General features: G+C 44.0%; 1 protein-coding gene across 3 annotated transcripts in view; it reads left to right on the top strand.

The window, feature by feature from the left end:
• triqk (triple QxxK/R motif containing) overlaps nt 1–21,228 on the top strand; it is a 181,431-nt gene that overhangs the window by 99,145 nt on the left and 61,058 nt on the right. The window lies entirely within an intron of this gene.

The following is a 21,228-nucleotide window of genomic DNA, read 5'->3' as shown; positions in this document are numbered from 1 at the left end:
GGATTAACTGGGCCTTTATTCACTAGAGTTTAGAAGGATGAGAGGGGATCTTATAGAAACGTATACGATTCTGACGGGACTGGACAGGTTAGATGCGGGAAGAATATTCCCGATGTTGGGGAGGTCCAGAACCAGGGGACATAGTCTTAGGACAAGGAGTAGGCCATTTAGGACTGAGATGAGGAGAAACTTCTTCACTCAGAGAGTTGTTAACCTGTGGAATTCCCTGCCGCAGAGAGTTGTTGATGCCAGTTCATTGGATATATTCAAGAGGGAGTTAGATATGGCCCTTGCGGCTAAAGAGATCAAGGGGTATGGAGAGAAAGCAGGAAAGGGACACTGAGGGAATGATCAGCCATGATCTTATTGAATGGCGGTGCAGGCTCGAAGTGCCGAATGGCCTACTCTTGCACCTATTTTTCTAAGTTTCTATGTTTCTACCCAGGCTGTCCCATGATTCCCTCCATACGGAGGTTCTTTTCCTTTCCAATGGGCGGAAGGGACCTTCCCAGGACACCCACGCAGTCTGGTTGCACATTGCACAGGAGGTCACAAGCAGGGACATTTTCAGGAGGACCAGTCTGCAGTGGCGCAAACTTTTCAATGATCTCAGTGGATCACAAAATGTTACTGCAAAGCCACACTCAACCTCATCCTGCTGTACCAATCATCACATCCCCATCACTTTGCCTTTCCTACCCTACTCCTGCACATTCTTACTCACAGCAACTTACCTTGCACTCCATCCATCCCTCTCTATCTACATTATCACATCCCCATCTCACTATCCACCCCTCACACTTGCTCTCATCCTTGTCAAAATAATACCAAGTAACAACACACAAGGTTAGGCACTTGGGTGTTTTCGCCAATGTTCATGTAAAGTTTCTGTTGAAGTGTTGCCAAACATTGAAATCTTTATTTTTAATACTTTGCCTTCTTGGACAGATTTGTGTGCACCTTTGAAAGTAGCTGAGTGAGTTGCAGTGACTGGTGAGACATAATGGTAACCCCGCAATGGTGATGAGTGGGAAAGGAACGGCTTGGGCATTGCAGGGATGCTTTATGTTGCTGGTGTGGGGTGGTGCTAATCTGATGCATCATGCGGCAGCCAGGGTGTACAACGTCAAGTGAAGTAAATCTGGCCATGGTGAGGCCATCACTGGCCTCCCCCAGCAATTTGGTCAGGTACTGATGCCCTGTGTCCTGTGCAGCATCAGGTGATTGCAGAGTAGGTTGGTGGTGTCGTTGGTGATGCTGGTTTGCCTGGTGATGTTGGGGTTGATCGTGGTGGGATTCTGAGGACCAAGGTGAGATTTTTTTCAAAGACACCAATGCTGCTGGAGTAGATGGCAGCTGAAGTTGCGAGATGACAGAAGCGACTTGTCAGTGGTGAGAGAAATTGCACAGTGGTGGATAGAGAGTTTCCTCCAAACACTTGCAACCTGAATAAAGCTGAGAAGTGTATTCCAAATCCTGAAGGCTCCAGCTTCTAACATTGGATAGTGAATAGCTGTGAAATGGTAGCTTTTATACTATTTTTGCAGCTGTCGCCTATTCTGAGGAATGGGGAGTCATTGAAAGCCCGACCTAGTTACTTGATGTGATCCCTGAGCGCCGTGAAACTCGTCAAAAAGCTGGAAAAATGGTAAGTTCATGGCAAAATGCTGTTTAAGTACCTGTTAACAAGCTCTTAATCAAGTCCATTGGTTCCCCGCCGCTTGGTGTCGGAACTGTAAAGCGCAGACAGACCCGGCACTTGGGAAATTGACGTGGAGGCGGGTTGACAGCGGGCTGTCGATCCGCTGTCAATCCTTTATATTTTGACAGCTGACCTGCCTCCAAATCCGCCCTCCGATCACCCACAAAATTCCTGCCTCGGTGTCCAAATTGACAACCACTGCTGATACAAAAACTGGCCAGAACAGAATAACACTCCTGTTAACATTGGAAATCAAATACAAAATAAACCACTACAAATGTGTGTATATTCGGGTCCACATATATAATAGATTAAAATTTTAAGCGACTGCTTAAAAATGAAACCAGTCTGTGAAACAAATTCTATTATCACTTGGCAAATCAAATAATTTGATCCCTGCTTGTTACTGTTTATCATGGTATACCCACTGAAAAAAACGCTGAACAGTAATCCTGTAAACGTAAATGGTAAGAAATCACTAAGACCTTGAAATGACGACAATGTTAGCTTACAATGTTAATATGTTTATGCAAAATCTCTCTGCCTACCTGCTATTTAATGGAGACATTAATCACCTTTTTTAAACAGCTTGCTACCTCTGCTAAAAATCAGAGGAACTTTTATATAGATACATCGAGTGTTTATACCAACGTCACAATTTTGAGCCCAAACGTTCTACATAAAATGATACACTCTGGAATGTTTTTTTAATTCATTCCGGTATGTGGGCATCGTTGGCAAGGCCAGCATTTATTGCCCATCTCTACTTTCCCTTGAGAAGATGGCGGTGAGCAGCCCTTGTGGTGAAGGTACAGTGCTGTTAGGGAAGGTGTTTTGTATTTAACTCTTTGTAACCTGCATTACATCTGACCACCAGAGGGCCCACCTGTTGGAGTCCCAAGGGATCCCAGCATCCCTGGGAGCACAGTATATAAGCAGGTCACCCACAAGGTACCTGCACTTTGGAATCTTATTAAAGGAGTTAAGATCACACTTGCTCATTACACACAGTACTCAGTCTCACCATTTATTATGAATGTAACAGAAGGTGTTCCAGAATTTTGACCCAGCGACTATGAAGGAATGGCGATATATATCCAAGTCAGGATGGTGTATAACTTGGAGGGGAACTTGGAGGTGATGGTGTTCCCATACGTCTGCTGCCCTTGTCCTTCGAAGTGGTAGAGGTCACGTGTTGGGAGGTGCTGATGAAGCTGGGATGATTGACCTCCAACAACCACAACCGTGAGTTGCTGCAGTGCATCTTTTAGATGGTACACACTGCAGCCACGGTGTACAGATGCTGGATGAAGTGAATGTTTAAGGTGGTGGACGGGGTGCCAATCAAGCAGGCTGCTTTGTCCGAGATGGTGTCGAGTTTCTTGAGTGTTGTTGGAGCTGCACTCATCCAGGCAAATGGAGAGTATAAGAAATAGGAACAGGAGTAGGCCATATGGCCCCTCGAGCCTGCTCTGCCATTCAATAAGATCATGGCTGATCTGATCATGGACTCCGCTCCACTTCCCCGCCCGCGCCCCATAACCCCTTATCCCCTTATCGTTTAAGAAACTGCCTATTTCTGTCTTAAATTTATTCCATGTCCCAGCTTCCACAGCTCTCTGAGGCAGCGAATTCGACAGATTTACAACCATCTGAGAGAAGAAATTGCTCCTCATCTCAGTTTTAAATGGGCAGCCCCTTATTCTAAGATCGTGCCCTCTAGTTCTAGTCTCCCCCATCAGCGGAAACATTCTCTCTGCATCCACCTTGTCAAGCCCCCTCATAATCTTACACGTTTCGATAAAATCACCTCTCATCCTTCTGAATTCCCCAACCTATTCAACCTTTCCTCATAAATCAACCCCCTCATCTCCCGAATCAACCTAGTGAACCTTCTCTGAACTGCCTCCAAAGCAAGTATATCCTTTCGTAAATATGGAAACCAAAACTGCACACACTATTCCAGTGTGGCCTCACCAATACCTGTACAACTGTAGCAAGATGTCCCTGCTTTTATACTCCATCCCCTTTGCTACAAAGGCCAAGATTCCATTGGCCTTCCTGATCACTTGCTGTACCTGCATACTAACCTTTTGTGTTTCATGCACAAGTACAACCCAGGTCCTGCAGTACTGGAGCACTTTGCAGTCTTTCTCCATTTAAATAAAAACTTGCTCTTTGATTTTTTTCTGCCGAAGTGCATGACCTCACACTTTAAAACATTGTACTCCATCTGCCAAATTTTTGCCCATTCACTTAGCCTGTCTATGTCCTTTTGCAGATTTTGTGTCCTCCTCACACATTGCTTTTCCTCCCATCTTTGTATCATCAGCAAACTTGGCTACGTTACACTCAGTCTCTTCTTCCAAGTCGTTAATATAGATTGTAAATAGTTGGGGTCCCAGCACTGATCCCTGCGGCACCCCACTGGTTACTGATTGCCAACCAGAGAATGAACCATTTATCCCGACTCGATTTTCTGTTCGTTAGCCAATCCTCTATCCATGCTAATATATTACCCCCAACCCCATGGACTTTTATCTTGTGCAGCAACCTTTTATGTGGCACCTTGTCAAATGCCTTCTGGAAGTCCAAATATACCACATCCACTGGTTCCCCTTTATCCACCCAGTTTGTTTCATCCTCAGAGAATTGTCGCAAATTTGTCAAACATGACTTCTCCTTCATAAATCCATGCTGACTCTGATTGACCGAATTTTGCTTTTCCAAATGTCCTGCTACTGCATCTTTAATAATGGACTCCAACATCTTGCCAACCACAGATGTTAGGCTAACTGGTCTATAGTTTCCTGCTTTTGTCTGCCTCCTTTTTTAAATAGGGGCGTTACATTTGCAGTTTTCCAATCTGCTGGGACCTCCCCAGAATCCAGGGAATTTTGGTAAATTACAACCACTGCATAGAAACATAGAAAATAGGTGCAGGAGTAGGCCATTTGGCCCTTAGAGCCTGCACCGACATTCAATAAGATCATGGCTGATCATTCCCTCAGTACCCCTTTCCTGCTTTCTCTCCATACCCCTTGATCCCCTCAGCCGTAAGGGCCATATCTAACTCCCTCTTGAATATATCCAATGAACTGGCATCAACAACTCTCTGCGGCAGGGAATTCCATGGGTTAACAACTCTCTGAGTGAAGATGTCTCTCCTCATCTCAGTCCTAAATGGCCTACCCCTTATTCTAAGACTATGTCCCCTGGTTCTGGACCTCCCCAACATCGGGAACATTCTTCCCGCATCTAACCTGTCCAGTCCCGTCAGAATCTTATACGTTTCTATGAGATCCCCTCTCATCCTTCTAAACTCCAATGAATAAAGGCCCAATTGATCCAGTCTCTCCTCATGTGACAGTCCAGCAATCCCTGGAATTAGTCTGATGAACCTTCTCTGCACTCCCTCAATAGCAAGAATGTCCTTCCTCAGACTAGGAGACCAAAACTGAACACAATATTCCAGGTGAGGCCTCACTAAGGCACTGTACAACTGCAGTAAGACCTCCCTGCTCCTATACTCAAATCCCCTAGCTATGAAGGGCAACATACCATTTGCCTTCTTCACTGCCTGTTGTACCTGCATGAAAACCTTCAATGACTGATGAACCATGACACCCAGGTCTCGTTGCACCTCCCCCTTTCCTAATCTGCCGCCATTCAGATAATATATTGCCTTCGTGTTTTTGCCCCCAAAATGGATAACCTCACATTTATCCACCTTATACTGCATCTGCCATGCAGTTGCCCACTCACCTAACCTGTCCAAGTCACCTGCAGCCTCTTAGCGTCCTCCTCACAGCTCACACCGCCACCCAGTTTAGTGTCATCTGCAAACTTGGAGATATTACACTCAATTCCTTCATCTAAATCGTTAATATATATTGTAAAGAGCTGGGGTCCCAGCACTGAGCCCTGCGGCACTCCACTAGTCACTGCCTGCCATTCTGAAAAGGACCCGTTTATCCCGACTCTTTGCTTCCTGTCTGCCAACCAGTTCTCTATCCACGTCAGTACATTACCCCCAATACCATGCGCTTTGACTTTGCACATTAATCTCTTGTGCAGGACCTTGTCAAAAGCCTTTTGAAAGTCCAAATACACCACATCCACTGGTTCTCCCTTGTCCACTCTGCTACTTACATCCTCAAAATATTCCAGAAGATTCGTCAAGCATGATTTCCCTTTCATAAATCCATGCTGACTTGGACCGATCGTGTCACTGCTTTCCAAATGCACTGCTATTTCATCCTTAATGATTGATTCCAACATTTTCCCCACTACTGATGTCAGGCTAACCGGTCTATAATTACCCGTTTTCTCTCCCTCCTTTTTTAAAAAGTGGTGTTACATTAGCTACCCTCCAGTCCATAGGAACTGATCCAGATTCGATCGACTGTTGGAAAATGATCACCAATGCATACACTATTTCTAAGGCCACTTCCTTAAGCACTCTGGGACGCAGACTATCAGGCCCCAGGGATTTATCAGCCTTCAATCCCATCAATTTCCCGAACACAATTTCCCGCCTAATAAGGATATCCCTCAGCTCCTCCTTCTCACTCAACCCACTGTCCCCTAGTACATTCGGAAGGTTATTCGTGTCTTCTTTGGTGAAGACAGAACCGAAGTATTTGTTCAACTGGTTTGCCATTTCTTTGTTCCCCATTATAAATTCACCTGAATCCGACTGCAAGGAACCTGCATTTGTCTTCACTAATCTTTTTCTCTTCACATATTTATAGAAGCTTTTGCAGTCAGTTTTTATGTTTCCTGCAAGCTTCCTCTCGTACTCTATTTCCCCCTCTTAATTAAACCCTTCGTCCTCCTCTGTTGAATTCTAAATTTCTCCCAGTCCTCAGGTTTGTAACTTTTTCAAGCCAATTTATATGCCTCTTCCTTGGCTTTAACACTATCCTTAATTCCCCTTGTTAGCCACGGTTGAGCCACCTCCCCCGTTTTATCTTTACTCCAGACAGGGATGTACAATTGCTGAGGTTCATCCATGTGATCTTTAAATGTTTGCCATTGCTTATCCACCGTCAATCCTTTGTAGTCTATTCTAGCCAATTCACGCCTCATACCGTCGAAGTTACCTTTCCTTAAGTTCAGGACCCTAGTTTCCGAATTAACTGTGTCACTCTCCATCTTAATAAAGAATTCTACCATATTATGGTCACTCTTCCCCAAGGGGCCTCGCACAACAAGATTGCTAATTAGTCCCTTCTCATTACACATCACCCAGTCTAGGATGGCCAGCTCTCTAGTTGGTTCTTCGACATATTGGTCGAGAAAACCATCCCTAATACACTCCAGGAAATCCTCCTCCACCGCATTGCTACCAGTTTGGTTCGCCCAATCAATATGTAGATTAAAGTTGCCCATGATAACTGCTTACCTTTATTGCACGCATCACTTATTTCTTGTTTGTTGCTGTCCTCACTACTACTGTTTGGTGGTTTGTACATAACTCCCATTAGCGTTTTCTGCCCTATCCAGTATCCCTGCCGCTACTTCTTTTAAGACCCGAGGATGCAAGCCATCAGGTCCAGGGGATTTATCCGCCTTTAGTCCCATTATCTTACTGAGTACTACCTCCTTAGTGATTGTGATTATATTAAGTTCCTCCCCCACTGTAGCCCCTTGACTAGCCACCGTTGGAATATTATTAGTGTCCTCTACCATAAAGACTGATACAAAATAATTGTTCAAAGTTTCTGCCATCTCCATGTTCCCCATTACTAATTCCCCGGTCTCGTCCTCCAAGGGACCAACATTTACGCTAGCCGCTCCTCCTTTTTATATACCTATAGAAACTCTTGCTATCTGTTTTTATATTTCGTGCTAGTTTACTTTCATAGTCTATCTTCCCTTTCTTAATCATTTTTTTAGTCATTCTTTGTTGGCATTTAAATGCTTCCCAATCTTCTGAGCTCCCACCAGTTTTGGCCACATTGTATGCCCTTGTTTTTAATTGTATACCGTCCTTTATTTCTTTAGTTAGCCATGGATGGCTGTCTTTTCTCTTCCTCCCTTATCTCCTCACTTGAATATATTTTTCTTGAGAGTTGTGAAATATCTCCTTAAATGTTCACTGTTCATCAATCGTCCTACACTTTAATCTATTTTCCCAGTCAAATTTAGCCAACTTAGCCCTCATACCTTCATAATCTCCTTTATTTAAGCTTAGTACACTGGTTCGAGATCCAACTCTCTCACCCTCCATCTGAATTTGAAATTCAATCATGCTATGATCACTCATTCCAAGATTCCAAGGGGATCCTTTACTAGGAGATTGTTTATTAGTCCTGTCTCATTACACAGGACCAGATCTAAGATAGCCTGCCCCTGGTTGGTTCCATCACATACTGCTCAAGGAACCCATCCCTTATGCATTCTATGAATTCCTCCTCAAGGCTACTATGACCAATTTGATTTGTCCAATCAATATGGAGGTTAACATCACCCATGAAATATGCTGTTCCCTTTTTACAAGCCCCCACTATTTCCTGGTTTATGCTCCGACCAACAGAGTTGCTACTGTTAGGCGGCCTATAGACTATACCCACCAGTGACTTTTTCCCTTTATTATTGCTTATCTCCACCCAAACTGTTTCAACATCCTAATCACTTGAGCCAATATTGTTTCTCACTATTGCAGTGATTCCATCCTTTATCAATAAATAGAGCTACCCCACCCCCTTTTCCTTTCTGTCTGTCCTTCCGGATTGTCAAATACCCCTGAATATTTAATTCCCAGTCCTGGTCACCTTGCAACTACATCCATCGCACTTCTGACTTCTGTCTTGTAGATGGTGGAAAGGCTTTGGGGAGTCAGGAGGTGAGATACTCGCCACAGTATACCCAGCCTCTGAACCACTCTTGTTACCACAGCATTTATGTGGTTGGTCCCAAGTTTCTGGTCAATGATGACCCTAGAACGTTGGTGTTGGGGGATTCGGCAATGGTAATGCCGTTGAATATTAAGGGGAGCTGGTTAGACTCTTGCTTGTTGGAGATGGTTATTGCCTGGCACTTTTGTGGAGCAAATTTTACTTGCCACCTATCAACCTAAGCCTGAATGTCGTCCAGGTCTTGCTGCATGCTGGCATGGACTGCTTCATTTTCTGAGGAGTTGCGAATAGAACTGAACGCTGTGCAATCATCAGTGATCATCCCCACTTCTGACCTTTATGATGGAGGGAAGGTCATTGATGAAGCAGCTGAAGATGATTGGGCCTAGGACACTGCCTTGAGGAACTCTTGCAGCAATGTCCTAGGCTGGGATGATTGACCTCCAACAACCACAACCATCTTCTGATGTGCTAGGTATGACTCCAGCCAGTAGAGAGTTTGTCCCCTGATTCCCATTGACTGCAATTTTACTCGGGCTTCTTGATGCCACACTCGGTCAAATGATGTCAAGGGCAGTCACTATCACCTCACCACTGGAATTCAGCACTTTTGTCCATGTTTGGACCAAGGCTCTAATGAGGTCTGGAACTGAGTGATCATGGCGGAACCCAAACTGAGCATTGGTGAGCAGGTTATTGGTTAGTACGTGCCACTTGATAGCACTGTCGATGACATCATCCATCACTTTGCTGATGTTTTCTAAACTGCAATCTCTTTTGAGGTTAAGATGATAAATTTGCATTTATTCTTGATGCCAGTGTATCCTTCAATGTGTTACTGCCTTGTAACATACTGCACATTATGAGCTGTCTTGTAATGTAATACAACATTACCTATTATAGGAAAATGTTATCCTTCAGGTCAATGCTAGAATTGGCTTCAATACCTCTTTTAGTCCATGGCCAAAATACTACAAAGTCACAATTTTGCTTAGCATATTGATGTAATGATATCACTACTGAGAAAACAAATGAGAAAAAACCCAGCCCGTTTATACCATTTTTAAAATAAGTGTGTTAAAGACTGTAATTTATTTGCTGGATTGTGAGGTTAGTCAGTGTACTCTGTAACTCATTAAATTCATCAATCCTCAGTCATATAACTCACTTCTAGCTATGATGACAAGATTACAGAATAACATAAATTATGTTTGCTTTCTATTCGTTCAAGTAAAAGTTTTTCTTGTAGTGAATTGTTTTTTGGTGATCTGTCATAAATATAATGTATATCATTATATTTAATGAATGTCATGATACTGAAGAAGCCATCTGGTAATGGTATGGATGTGGAGAAGTTACTGGAATCTATCAGTAGACAGAGTGACTAAGCCCTTGGACAAGTATCAGCTGATCAAAGAGTCAGTATGAACATGTGAAGGATAGGTCATGTATGACTAATCTAGTTGAATTTTTGAGGAAGTCACTCGCATGGTGGATAGGGGAGTGTTTATGGATGTTGTCTAAATGGACTTCAGAAGGTTCTGCACAAAGATTATCAGCAAAAATTAGAAAACATGGAATTAGGGGTAACCTTATGACACAAGTCAGTGATTGGTTGGGAGATAGGAGATCGAGAGTAGGGATATAAAGGCTTTCCTCCGGTTGGTGGGATGTAACAAGTAATGTTTCCCAAGGATCTGTATTAGGGCCTCAGCGTTTCACCATTTATATTAATGACTTGATTGAAGAAGTAGAGAATTGTCTATCCAAGTTTACAAATTACACTAAGTTAGGAGGCACATTAAGTTGAGACGGATGGGAGCAGTAAGTTGTACGAATGGGAGAAAGAAACTTGTAAAGGGATGGAGACAGATTAAATGAGTGGGCAAAACTATGGCAGATGGAGTTCAATATAGAGAAGTGTGAGGTCATCTACTTTGGATCTAAGAAGGACAAATATGGTGAGAGACAGGGAGCTGTAAAGGAGCAAAGGAATGTAGGTGTTCATTTACACAAATCACTAAAAACTCATACAAAAAGTAATGAGAACATAAAAAGTAGGAAGAGGCCATACAGCCCCTCCAGCCTGCTCTGCCATTTAATATGATCATGGCATAATACAATCATGGACTCAGGTCCACTTCCCTGCCCGCTCCCCGTAACCCCTTATTCCCTTATTGGTTAAGAAATTGTCTATCTCTGTCTTAAATTTATTCAATGACCCAGCTTCCACAGCTCTGAGGAAGCAAATTCCACAGATTTACAACCCTCTGAGAGAAGAAATTCCTCCTCATCTCAGTTTTAAATGGGCGGCCCCTTATTCTAAGACTATGCCCTCTAGTTCTAGTCTCTCTTATCAGTGGAAACATCTCCTCTGTATCCACCTTGTCAAGCCCCCTCATAATCTTATACGTTTCGATAAGATCAATTCTCATTCTTCTGGATTCCAATGAGTAGAGGCCCAACTTCTCAACCTTTCCTCATAAGTCAACCCCCTCATCTCCAAAATCAACCTAGTGAGCCTTCTCTGAACTGCCTCCAAAGCAAGTATATCCTTTTGTAAATATGGAAAACAAAACCGCATGCAGTATTGCAGGTGTGGCCTCACCAATACCCTGTATAACTGTAGCAAGACTTCCCGTAAAGACTGATACAAACAGAGTTTTTGCCATCTCCATGTTCCCCATTACCAATTCCCCGGTTTCATCCTCAAAGGGACCAACATTTACTTTAGCCACTCTTTTCCTTTTTATACAAACATAGAAACATAGAAAATAGGTGCAGGAGCAGGCCATTCGGCCCTTCGAGCCTGCACCACCATTCAATAAGATCATGGCTGATCATTAACCTCAGTACCCCTTTCCTACTTTCTCTCCATACCACTTGATCCTTTTAGCCATAAGGGCCATATCTAACACCCTCTTGAATATATCCAACGAACTGGCAGCAACAACTCTCTGCGGTATAGAATTCCACAGGTTCAGAATTCTCTGAGTGAAGAAGTTTTTCCTCATCTCGGTCCTAAATGGCTTACCCCTTATCCTTAGACTGTGACCCCTGGTTCTGAACTTCCACATGCATTCCTCCTGCATCTAACCTGTCCAGTCCCATCAGAATTTTATATATTTCTATGAGATACCCTCTCATTCTTCTAAACTCCAGTGAATACAGGCCCAGTCGATCCAGTCTCTCCTCATATGTCAGTCCTGCCATCCCGGGAATCAGTCTGGTGAACCTTTACTGCACTCCCTCAATAGCAAGAATGTCCTTCCTCAGATTAGGAGACCAAAACTGAACACAATATTCCAGGTGAGGCCTCACCAAAGCCCTGTACAACTGCAGTAAGACCTCCCTGCTCCTATACTCAAATCCCCTAGCTATGAAGGCCAACATGCCATTTGCCTTATTCACCGCCTGCTGTACCTGCATGCCAACTTTTAATGACTGAAGTACTTTGACACCCAGGTCTCGTTGCACCTCTCCTTTTCCTAATCTGCCGCCATTCAGATAATATTCTATCTACATGTTTTTGCCACCAAAATGGATAACCTCACATTTATCTACTGCATCTGCCATACACTTGCCCACTCACCTAACCTGTCCAAGTCATCCTGCAGCCTCTTAGCATCCTCCTCACAGCTCACACTGCCACCCAGCTTAGTGTCATCTGCAAACTTGGAGATATTACACTCAATTTCTTCATCTAAATCATTGATGTATATTGTAAATAGCTGGGGTCCCACTGGTCACGACCTGCCATTCTGAAAAGGACCCGTTTATCCCGACTCTCTGCTTCCTGTCTGCCAACCAGTTCTCTATCAATGTCAATACGTTACCCCCAATACCATGTGCTTTAATTTTGCACACCAATCTCTTGTGTGGGACATGAGCCCAAATTTGGGGCGGGATGTGGGTGGGGTGGGGTGGGGTGGTGGGGTGCGGTAGCCAGAGAGAGAGAGAGAGATACTGGTAAACAAAACACTCTTTCTCCTTCTCCTCATCCCTCCCCAAAAAACCCTCCTCCTCCCACCCCCCCAAAACTCTCCTCCTAAAACCACCTCAAAACTCTCCTCCTCCCCTCCCCCAAAACTCTCCTCCTCCCCCGCCCCCAAACTTTCCTCCCCGCCCCAAATCTCTCCTCCTCCCCGACCCAAAACTCTCCTCCTCCCCCAATACACTCCCTCCTCCACCCCCCCTCAATGAACTCCACTCTTCACCCCCCCATACACTCCTCCTCTCCTCCCCCCCAATATTCTATTTATTTCTTTCCCCCCTCCTCCCAAAACTCTGCTCATCCCCCCCCCAAAAAAAACTCTGCTCCTCCACCCCCCAAAACTCTCCTCTCCCCCTCCTCCCCAAAACGCTCCTCTTCCCCTCCTCCCCAAAACGCTCCTCTCCCCCCCACCCCAAATCAAAAGTGTCAAGCACAACCAATACATAAAAAATAAAACTGAAGTCCGACCTCGCCCAGGAACTCAGCGGGCCGGCCAGCCGGTGCGGGAGGCCACTCAGCCGGGGATAGGGTGCAGTGAGATCGGGGCGACCCTTCGGCCGGGGATAGGGGCTGCGAGTATCAGGTCCTGCTCACGGCCGGCAGAACACGTTGGGAGGGCAGGAGCATGTGCGCAGGCTTCACTGCGCATGCGCGCAGGTGCTGGCATTGTTTTCGGCACTAGCCAGTTGCTCTGCCCCCCACTTCAGACTGCACGCCATGCCAGGATTCCGGGGACTCCGAAGAGCGGCCAGGATGGGGCCCCTTTTTTCCGGCGCCCTTTCCAGCATACAAAGTCGGCGCACTTAAGGTAAGTCCACCGAAAAAATTGGGCAATGTTGGGCCCTATATACCTGTTGGGCCCTATATACCTATAGAAAACAGGTAATTATAGACCGGTCAGCCTGACATCGGTAGTGGGTAAAATGATGGAATCAATTATTAAAATGATGGAATCAATTATTTGGAAAGAGGTGACATGATAGGTCCAAGTCTGCATGGATTTGTGAAAGGGAAATCATGCTTTACAAATCTTCTGAATTTTTTGAGGATGTTTCCAGTAGAGTGGACAAGGGAGAACCAGTTGATGTGGTGTATTTGGACTTTCAGAAGGCTTTCGACAAGGTCCCACACAAGAGATTAATGTGCAAAATCAAAGCACATGGGATTGGGGGTAGTGTGCTGATGTGGATTGAGAACTGGTTGTCAGACAGGAAGTAAAGAGTAGGAGTAAATGGGTACTTTTCAGAATGGCAGGCCGTGACTAGTGGGGTACCGCTAGGTTCTGTGCTGGGGCCCCAGCTGTTTACATTGTACATTAATGATTTAGACGAGGGGATTAAATGCAGTATCTCCAAATTTGCAGATGACACTAAGTTGGGTGGCAGTGTGAGCTGCGAGGAGTATGCTATGAGGCTGCAGAGTGACTTGGATAGGTTAGGTGAGTGGGCAAATGCATGGCAGATGAAGTATAATGTGGATAAATGTGAGGTTATCCACTTTGTTTGTAAAAACAGAGAGACAGACTATTATCTGAATGATGACAGATTAGGAAAAGGGGAGGTGCAACGAGACCTGGGTGTCATGGTACATCAGTCATTGAAGGTTGGCATGCAGGTATAACAGGCGGTTAAGAAAGCAAATGGCATGTTGGCCTTCATAGCGAGGGGATTTGAGTACAGGGGCAGGGAGGTGTTACTACAGTTGTACAGGGCCTTGGTGAGGCCACACCTGGAGTATTGCGTACAGTTTTGGTCTCCTAACTTGAGGAAGGATATTCTTGCTATTGAGGGAGTGCAGCGAAGGTTCACCAGACTGATTCCCGGGATGGCGGGATTGACATATCAAGAAAGACTGGATCAACTGGGCTTGTATTCACTGGAGTTCAGAAGAATGAGAGGGGACCTCATAGAAACGTTTAAAATTCTGACGGGTTTAGACAGGTTAGATGCAGGAAGAATGTTCCCAATGTTGTGGAAGTCCAGAACCAGGGGTCACAGTCTAAGGATAAGAGGTAAGCCATTTAGGACCGAGATGAGAAAAAACGTCTTCACCCAGAGATTAGTGAACCTGTGGAATTCTCTACTACAGAAAGTTGTTGAGGCCAATTCACTAAATATATTCAAAAAGGAGTTAGATATCGTCCTTACTACTAGGGGGATCAAGGGGTATGGCGAGAAAGCAGGAATGGAGTACTGAAGTTGCATGTTCAGCCATGAACTCATTGAATGGCGGTGTAGGCTCGAAGGGCCGAATGGCCAACTCCTCCACCTATTTTCTATGTTTCTATGTGCTAGTTTACTTTCATAGTCTGTCTTCCCTTTCTTAATCATTTTTTTAGTCATTCTTTGCTGGCTAATAAAAGCTTCCCAATCTTCTGTCCTCCCAGTAGTTTTGTCCACTTTGTATGCCCTTGTTTTTAATTGGATACCATCCTTTATTTCTTAATTAGCCACGGATGGCTATCTTTTCTTTTACACCCTTTCCTCCTCACTGGAATATATTTTTCTTGAGAGTTGTGAAATATCTCCTTAAATGTACGCCTCTGTTCATCAACCATCTTACACTTCAATCTATTTTCCCAGTCCACTTTAGCCTACTCTGCCCTCATACCTTTGTAAACTCCTTTATTTAAGCTTAGTACGCTGTTTGAGATTTAACTTTCTCGCCCTCCATCTGAATTTGAAATTCAGTCATGCTATGATCATTAGATCCAAGGGGATCACTTACTAGGAGATAGTTTATTATTCCTGGCACATTACACAGGACCAGATCTAAGATAGCCTGCCCCCTGGTTGGTTCCGTGACATACTGTTCAAGGAACCCGTCCCTTATGCACTCTATGAACTCTTCATCAAGGCTACTCTGACCAATTTGATTTGTCCAATCTATATGGAAGTTAAAATCACCCATGATTATTGCTGTTCCCTTTTTACAAGCCCCCACTATTTCCTGGTTTATACTCCGACCAACAGAGTTGCTACTGTTAGAGGGCCTATAGACTACGCGCACCATTGAATTTTTCCCGTTATTATTCCCTATCTCCAACCAAACTGTTTCAACATCCTGATCATTTGAGCCAATGTCATTTCTCACTATTGTATTGATTCCATCCTTGATCAACAGAGCTACCCCACCTCCATTTCCTTTCTGTCTGTCCTTCCGAATTGTCAAATACCCTTGAATATTTAGTTCCAGTCCTGGTCACCTTGCATCCACGTCTCTGTAATGGCTATCTGATCATACCCATTTGTATCTATTTGTGCCGTCAACTCATCTATTTTGTTATGAATGCTATGTGCATTTAGACAAAGAGCTTTTAAATTTGTTGTTTTACCCTTTTTTCCTGCTCGTTTCCTCTCTCCTTCAAACTCACTTTCTTTATTTTTACTTTCTAATTCCAGCTTTACTCCCGTCCCTACTGAATCTATTGTCAGGTTCCCATCCCGCTGCCAAGCTAGTTTAAACCCACCCCAACAGCATTAGCAAACTCCCCCACGAGGATATTGGTCCGGCTCTGTTGAGGTGCAACCCGTCCAGCTTGTACAGGTCCCATCTACCCCAGAAGCGGTCCCAATGCCTCAGGAAACGAAAGCCCTCCCTCCTACACTATCTCTCCAGCCACGTATTCATCTGCTCTATCCTCCTATTTCTGTACTCACTAGCTTTTGGCACCGGGAGTAATCGGGAGATTACTACCTTGAGGTCCTGCTTTTTAATCTCTCTCCTAGCTCCCTAAACTCTGCCTGCAGGACCTCATCCCTCTTTTTACCTGTGTCATTGGTCCCGATATGGACCACGACCTCTGGTTGTTCACCCTCTCCCCCCAGAATGCTCTGCAATCGAAAAAGTTAATTACATTTTGGCCATTATCTCAAGGAAATTGGAATTCAAAAGTGAGCAATTGATGCTTGACCAGACCCATTCTGGAGTGTTGCATTCAATTTTGGGCACTGAACTTCAGGAGCGATATATTAGCCTTAGAAGGGGTATAGTGTAGATTCACCAGAATGCTACCAACTTTTAAAGACGTAATGTATCAGGATAAATTGCATAAACTTGGCTTGTATTTCCTTGCGTTTAGAAGATTGAGGGGCAATCTAATTGGGATATTTACAATGATAAAGGTATTCAATAGGGTGGATACAGCGGGCTCAAATTTGGCCCCTGCCGTTTTTCGGCGCACTCAACCTACTTGCTCTGCTTTTCTAGGATGAGAAGTGCGCTGGAAAAAATCCTCCTGACTTTGCACGTTGTCCAGCCTCGCCCAGGTCTTCGCGTAGTGTGGCCAGTCGATTCAGGGGCGGAGCTAGGGCCCTGCGCCAAAAACAGTGCAGGCAGCTCTCCACATGCACAGTAGCTCCTCGCCCCCCAGCATCTCTGTGTGCTTCCCGCCCCTATCCCAGGCCAAGTGGCCTCTCTGTATGCGTCCCGCCCCTATCCCAGGCCGAGTGGCCTCCCGCAGAGGGAGGCCCGCTACCTTCCTGGACTGAAGATTGACAGTCTGGCTTCAGATTGTGGGAGGGATGGTGGATAGAAGGCCACAACAAGCAGGTTGATGCGTGGCCCAAGCTGGGGCGGCGGGGTTGGGCTGGGGGGGTTAGGGAGATCTGATCCCTGACCTCTAGGGAAGATCTGATCCCCAGACATGTCCGATCTCTGAGCCCAGGTGCTGTTATGATCCTGGAGAGTCTGATCCCCGACCCCGGGAGTAGGGTTGTTTGTAAGGGACGGGCTGATGGTGGGTGAGCTTAGGTGGCTGGGAGAACATAAGAATTACGAGTAGAAGGTACATCTATTTTTTTATTTGGATATTTTGAAAAAATTATGGAAGTATATTTTGCCTCTTATGAATAGTGGTGACCATTTGTCAAGCCTATTCATCTGGTGCTATTGTGAAAGAATATTGTGAAAGAACATAAGTGACGGAGGAACACTGAGAGAATATCTTATTTATTGAAGTAGACTTTATTTAGATAATATGGGCTCAGTTTTGACCCAGTATAATCATTGCAAACAAATAATTGTTTAAATTAGTTCTGAGATTAGGGCAATTTAATTCAACTATCTTTTACTTCTTTTATTTTTGTAATTTAAACTTCCATGAATGCTTCCGTTGTATAGTAAATTAACTTTACGAAGTTTGTCATATGATGTCCTGTATAGCTGTTTGATCCTATTTACATTCTTTAGTGAAGTCATTAAGTTCTGCTGGCCTCCGATATACCTACCTGCGCTGATTTCTTAACTCTCCGCAAGGGTTTTCATAAGTGGCCACATACGCTGGCCTGAATTAATTTGGAATAACTATTAGTTGGCCAAAGTGGCCTAAATGGCCAAAATGAGCGTAGGTGGCTGGTAACGCCCCCTTTTGAAAAAAATAAAACTAAACTAAAAAAATCCTAACTAACTCACTTGCACTGGCGCAAATTGAATGTGCAAAACTATTTTCTCTGGTGAATCTGGAACAAGAGGACATAATTTTACAATTAGAGTTAGGCTATTTCGGGATGAAATCATGGAAGCACTTTTTCACATGGGTAATAGAAATATGGATTGCGCTTCCCTAAAGGCTGTGGATGCTGGGGAAATTGAAATTCTCAAGACAGAAATTGATAGACTTTTGTTCGATAATGTTATCAAATTATATGGAACAAAAGTGGGTAAATAGAGTTGAGGTACAGATCAGCCACGATCTAATTGAATGGTGGAACAGGCTTGAGTAGCTGAATCTACTCCTGTTCCTATGTACACATATTGATGGATTAGGTCATCATCATCATCATCATCATAGGCAGTCCCTCGAAATCGAGGAAGATTTGCTTCCACTCTAAAAGTGAGTTCTTGGGTGACTACCGTCCAATACGGAAATTACAATCTCTGTTACAGGTGGGGACAGGTAATCGTTGAAGGAAAGGGTGGGTGGGGAGTCTGGTTTGCCGCACGCTCCTTCCGCTGCCTGCGCTTGTTTTCTGCATGCTCTCGGCGACGGTTGCCACTTAGTTACTGGACAGTAATTCAATTCAGGTGTTGAGATGAGAGTTTTGCTCCAATAGTTTACAAATGTCAAGTGAACAGCAAGATTAAATTACTGCATTAAACGTACTACCAGCTATTTGTTATTCTCTATATTATGTACAGTCCAACATTTGCCTTAAAATAACAATCCATTTGCTTTTTTTCTCAACCTTGATCCCATGTGCACACTGACTATTAGAAGCAGTGTGGTGTATAGAAAAGAATAATGAAGATGTCTGTAACACAGGGCCAGAGATGCATAACATCATCTGAGTTAGGTAGACGGCTTACTAAATTATACAACACATGCATGGTTTATATCAATAACTTTCATTGGTTGTTTATGCCATCATTGAACCATTGGTAGACTATTTTTTGTCACAAACCATCAGAGCTAGAGAAGTAGCAAACCTCTGGTTCTTAATGTTGGTCCTGTTTATTTTAAAATACTAGCTCATCTCATCATAATCTTCATGTGAAGTGGGTTAGAGGGCAGGGGCAATTGGACCAGGGCCCACAGATGTCATTCATTTCCCATCTAAAGTCATATATTCTGTCCTTAATTTATATAATTGATTTGATATTCATAGTTAAATTGCAAAATTCAGCGCAAATTGGGAAGCAAGAGTTGGTTGGATCACAGGAGTTTCTCTGCAGTACAGGTTGAGATGCAATACTGAGGTGTTACAGTGCCATTGCTGTACATAAGAACATAAGAAATAGGAACAGGAGTAGGCCATAAGACCCCTCGAGCCTACTCTGCCATTCAATAAGATCATGGCTGATATGATCATGGACTCAGCTCCATTTCCCCACCTGCTCCCCATAACCCCTTATCCCCTTATCGTTTAAGAAACTGTCTATTTCTGTTTTAAATTTATTCAATGTCCCAGCTTCCACAGCTCTCTGAGGCAGCGAATTCCACAGATTTACAACCCTCTGAGAGAAGAAATTTCGCCTCATCTCTGTTTTAAATGGGTGGCCCCTTATTCTAAGATCATGCCCTCTAGTTCTAGTCTCCCCCATCAGTGGAAACATCCTCTCTGCATCCACCTTATCAAGCTCCCTCATAATCTTACACGTTTCGATAAGATCACCTCTCATTCTTCTGAATTCCAATGAGTTGAGGCCCAACCTACTCAACCTTTCCTCATAAGTCAACCCCCTCACCCCCGGAATCAACCTTGTGAACCTTCTCTGTGCTGCCTCCAAAGCAAGTATATCCTTTCGTAAATATGGAAACCAAAACTGCACGCAGTATTCCAGGTGTGGCCTCACCAATACCTTGTACAACTGTAGCAAGACTTCCCTGCTTTTATACTCCATCCCCTTTGCAATAAAGGCCAAGATACAATTGACCTTCCTGATCACTTGCTGTACTTGCATACTATCCTTTTGTGTTTCATGCACAAGTACCCCCCAGGTTCCGCTGTACTGTAGCACTTTGTAATCTTTCTCCATTTAAATAATAACTTGCTCTTTGATTTTTTTCTGACAAAGTGCATGACCTCACACTTTCCGACATTATACTCCATCTGCCAAATTTTTGCCCACTCACTTAGCCTGTCTTTTGCAGATTTTTTGTGTCCTCCTCACACATTGCTTTTCCTCCCATCTTTGTATCGTCAGCAAACTTGGCTATGTTACACTCAGTCCCTTCTTCCAAGTTGTTAATATAGATTGTAAATCGTCGGGGTCCTAGCACTGATCCCTGCGGCACCACACTAGTTACTGGTTGCCAACCAGAGAATGAACTATTTATCCCGACTTTCTGTTTTCTGTTAGTTAGCCAATTCTCTATCCAGGCTAATATATTACCGAAACCCCGTGAACTTTTATCTTGTGCAGTAACCTTTTACGTGACACCTTGTCAAATGCCTTCTGGAAGTCCAAATACACCACATCCACTGGTTCCCATTTATCCACCATGTTGGTTAATCCTCAAAGAACTCCAGCAAATTTGTCAAACATGACTTCCCCTTCATAAATCCATGCTGACTCTGCCTGACTGAATTTTGCTTTTCCAAATGTCCTGCTACTGCTTCTTTAATAATGGACTCCAACATTTTCCCAACCACAGATGTTAGGCTAACTGGTCTATAGTTTCCTGCTAGTAACCCTACGATTAGGGTTAGCAACGTTTTGAGTGGAAAATTTATTTTTTTGAGTAAGGAAATTCAAATATGATGTATAACTAGATTGTTGGGGAAATTTTGGAAGGCAAGACTCTAAGTGCAGAACCTCACAGCAGAAAAGTAATTAGAGAATCGGGAGAGGAGCTCCGCATACCCAATTCATGCTATCTAAAAAACTGATAAGACTACAAGTTGAGTACACTGACCTCCAGACCTGATTTTTCGATCTGTGTTCAGTGTCTGTTTTACTCTTCTGGAGCATCTTAGGATGTTTTGTTACATTACTATTTTATTTTCCCTGCCTACTTGCCTCTTTTCCCTCCCCTGCTAACTCGTAACTGGTCATCCTCCAGTATTTTACCGAAGTAGCAGTTTTGCATGTGTGAGCCTTGATGGTGAATGTCGGCATGCTGTTCGACCAAAGGGAACATTATAGCTGAGTCTGATCCTTTTCTTGTCTGACACCTTGCATGTGTGTGAACTCTGCCAATTATCTCCCCCCACCCCATTTCCAAGGGT

This window comes from Pristiophorus japonicus, chromosome 1 (genome assembly GCF_044704955.1).
Source record: "Pristiophorus japonicus isolate sPriJap1 chromosome 1, sPriJap1.hap1, whole genome shotgun sequence".
In the NCBI taxonomy this organism is placed as follows: domain Eukaryota; kingdom Metazoa; phylum Chordata; class Chondrichthyes; family Pristiophoridae; genus Pristiophorus; species Pristiophorus japonicus.
Note: the sequence above shows the minus strand (reverse complement) of the source record. Positions and strands in the feature narration are given on the sequence as shown.